Source organism: Triticum urartu, chromosome 2A (assembly GCF_056163025.1).
Source record: "Triticum urartu cultivar PI428250 chromosome 2A, HENAU_Tu73, whole genome shotgun sequence".
Lineage (NCBI taxonomy): Eukaryota > Viridiplantae > Streptophyta > Magnoliopsida > Poales > Poaceae > Triticum > Triticum urartu.
In genome coordinates this window covers 341,568,141-341,572,253 of record NC_141874.1, presented here as the reverse complement: position 1 = coordinate 341,572,253, position 4,113 = coordinate 341,568,141, and positions in this window count along the sequence as shown.

Sequence of the window (4,113 nt, the reverse complement as noted above, 5' to 3'; positions counted from 1 at the left end):
TACCGCGCAGGAAAAGCCCCGCCCTCGACTTTTAAATAGTATACAGTATACTAATTTTGTATCCATGGATTGCGCCCGCGCCATGGAGCAAAGCGTCTAGAAAACGGAGGAGAGACGGTGGTCTTGCAATAGAGAAGAGGGAGAGGCGAGACGGTGGTTTTGGAATGGAGATGATGGAGAGGAGAGGAGGTGGTTTTGCAATGGATAAGAGGGAGAGGAGCGTGCGGCAGTGTTTAGGATTGGACGAGAGGGCCGACGCACTCTGACTGGATCAAAATAAAAATCAATTTACCCTTCAATTAAGAAAGCGACCCCACATTAATTAGTCTCCCTTTTATTCTGGGTCATAATTGACCATGATTTTCGCACATAAAATATATGTTATACGTTGTATACAAGGCCACTATCAAAATTACAATTTGCAACTATACAAGGCCACTAACATTAATCGAGGCAAAATTGATGGCGTTTGCCTCGTACTAGCACCCGAGGACATTAATATCCCTTGTGTGCATGCGGGAGTGAGAAGGTTAGCTTGCATTCCCTACATTAATCAACCAATCAGGAGTAAGAGGGTTGGCTTGTTGTGCTTGGGAGAGAAAAACCACATTAATTAACACGACAATCAAGGTGACAAGCTAGCTTGCAACATTGACTTAAACATAGCATTGATTTTTACCTTGGTACCTGTAATATGAGTTTGTGGCCTTGTATACAAAAATGGAGGGAGTATAATTTGAAAGTACATTCAGATACGAACCAAACGATACAATTTTTGGTGGCATGCATTCACATTTTGCTTGTCAAATACAGTACGTGGTCAAACTTTGACCCAAAATACGTGAAACAACAAAAGAATACTTCCAAGACCAACGCCGCTCTTCCGCTCTTCTCCTCTTAAACCACCGCCGCTCCTCTCCTGTTCCAATCTAAATGTAGCGCCGCTCCTCTCCTCTTCCATTTCAAAACCACTGCCCCTCATCTCCTATTCCAGTCCAAAACCAGCATCGCTCCTCTCCCGTTCTAATCCAAAACCAAGGCTTCTCCTCTCCTCTTCCATTCAAAAACCACCGCTGGCAAGTGAAGGTGCTGTGGAGAAGTAGATCGATGGAGGAGTACAACCGATACGTGAGGATCGCAAATGGCGACCCTGTGAAGCTAGCTAGGATGTTGGAGATACAGTCTTGGTTTGACAACAAGGACCAATTAACGGCGATGGCGACATCCATGGCCAAATATCTGCAACAAAGCGAAAAGGCGGCGATACTCCCTGAGGGAGTTGCGCCGGAGTACATAGAGCTGCTCCTCTAGGCCATGGAGCAAACAAATTCACCGAATCCGACCGTGAGGGAGCGGTGGTGGGAGTATCGATCCTAGATGGAGCATCCACCAGAGATTGAAGGATCGAGCATCTACAGGGTGCCGTTTGTGAGGGTGTCCTGCCATAGCCAGCCGGTGGAGTCTTCGTCGACCGAACCCAACTGCAAGAGGAGAAAAGTAGTTGGCCCGACGACACTTCCCCGCCATCTTCTCCCTCTCCGTTCACATCATCTCACGGGGCGGCTGTCTGCCGCCGAGGAATAGGAGGGGCCGCCCCCCCAGCCCAATAGTCGGGCATGTTGTGAATTATCAGGAGGAGCTTAGGGTTGTCAGTATTTGTAGGTTGTGAATTGTGTTTTGTGTTTTGTATTTTGAGTGTACTTTCGGATATGAATGTCTTTTGAATTTCAGATTTGCAGTATTGAGCATATAAAGTATTTTATGAATTCTAGAGATCTATTTTTAGCACTTAAAGAAATGTAGTTCCATAGGAGTATAAAAGTGTAGACAATGTGATTCTTAGAGAAGAAACTGCAAGTTTCAGTTTCAGATAAGAAACTACAAGTTCAGTTTCAGATAAGAAACTGCAACTTTCAGAGGCAGAGCATTTATATTAACACGGCCTTTTCAAACAGGGTTAACATCATGTTGGAAGTTTTATTCATGGTCGAAAATGGAACTACCAGCCAGTTAACATCATGCTGATCAAATTCATGCATAGCACATCTTCATATGATGCACAGTCAAAATGCCCACACAATGTCGAGTGTGCGAAACACAGAGAAAACGAGGGATGAAGTTTTGGCAAGTGTTGGACGTGGTTTTGGGCTGCCCCATCTAGGCTTTCATTTTTGACATGCGCAGCCCACGACCTCAGATGGGAGATCCATAGGCATGTTTGTATTTTCTTAGGGCCGTCATGTATCGACCGGCCTATGGACCTCCCATCCGAGGTTTTATTTTTGGCAGCCCAATTTATGTATTTTTTTGAAGAAAACACAGAGGTCTGTTCTATTTTTCTATATAAGAATAGGAATGCCAGGTCCAACTTATGTTTCCCTTCTAACTATATTATATATATTTAAATTATTTTATATGTTGACTGTTTAGTTCACATACTCCCTCCTTTTCGGTTTATAGGGCTTATCTCATAATTTTAGTTTTTCCATTTTATAAGGCTCAATTTGGTTGTTTTCCATCACATGTTCAGATTCCAAGGTGCATTAAATCATTGCATGCAAGTATTAAGAGAAAATTGACCAATGCATGTACTTTATGCATGCATGCATTGCAATTTGTGCATTGATAAACATAATTTTTTGAGGAAAATAAGTGCATTAATTAGGTGCTTTTGCAAACTATAAAAAGTATTCCACCATTCATCATCTATCTTGGTTGGTGAGATTTTTGAATTGAGCCCTATAAACTGAAAAGGAGGGAGTAATTGGCAAATAGATCTCGCCGCCACCCCCCGTCTCCTGACTCCGGGTGCGCCTACCCCCCTCAGCAAGTCTGCTCGTGCGCCCCATGGAGTCTCTGGCCATATCCACGGGGGAATGGCTGGAAGACAAGCAAATGTACAAGATGCATCTCCCACATGTCTACAAAGCCTTCCCGCAGATGCTCCAGCCGCTCGACTCCGTCGCGTCGGCGGTGCTGCAGGAGACTCGAGGGAGGAGATGCAGGAAGCGGGCGATGCGGATCCGCGACGACGCTCTCTCCTGGACCCAGTGCACGCGCGAATGGAGGGAAGCAGAGGAGGAAGCTGCGAGGGAGGAAGCTGAGGAGGTACCGAATCCGTTCTCTCACTCGCGCAGGTATGCTCGGATGTGCAAGGATCATGTGGATTGGGAGCTGCTGAATCTAGCCCTGCGGATCTACTTCGAAGGAGATTTCTCGGAGAAGCACATGATGCCCCACCCCAGTGAGCCGCCGATTGCGTTTGTTCGATGGGCGAAAGGAGAAGTGAATTCAGGAGATCCATGTCGTGCTGCGAGATGGGAATGCTTGACTGGACTCCTGCCCACCAGCACGCCACCGGAGCCGGAGCAGGTGGATCCCCTACCTTACCTCTCCCCCAAACTTGTAGAAGATTGAAATTAGGCTTGCAATCTGCTTCAATTGAGCTGTCTGGTGGTTATTTGTGCTTCCTGAGAGACAACATCTGGCTGGAGGATGAGAAGGAACCAGGAACTCCGATGAATTTCCCCTATCACAATGGGGGGAGCGCCGGTTGGGCAGTGGTACGGCCCACCTCCGCCCCAAATGGGGGCACAATCTGGGCAGGCTCCTGTAATTGCCCAAGATCAATCTGCTGGTGGTTCTGACTCTCAGATCAGTGGGAAATCTCAAGGCAAGAATCAGCAAAAGAAGAGATGGGACATCCAGAAAACTGCTCATGCCCCTGCTTCGGGCCTTATGGAATACTCTGAGGTGATCTGCTACAACTGTGGGGAACCAGGGCATCATTTGGATAAATGTGTCAAGCCAAGAGTTGTTTTATCTGCAAAATGGTTACCCATAAAGTTGAGAATTGCCCTGTCAGAAGGAAAACACACAGTTCTGCTAGATATGTTGGAAGTGCTGCTCCAGGATTATGTCCACCATTGACAAAAATTTCTGTGACATAGAATTAGATAGTTTCTTTCCCCTTTCTAGTTGTAGAGCTCTGCCCAGATGTGGTAGTGACCACACTCCTTTGCTCTGGGACTCTGGTCTTAACCAAACTCCAAAGAGCAATAGTTTTAAATTTGAAAAGTGGTGGTTGCTTAGAGAAGATTTTACTGAGCTAGT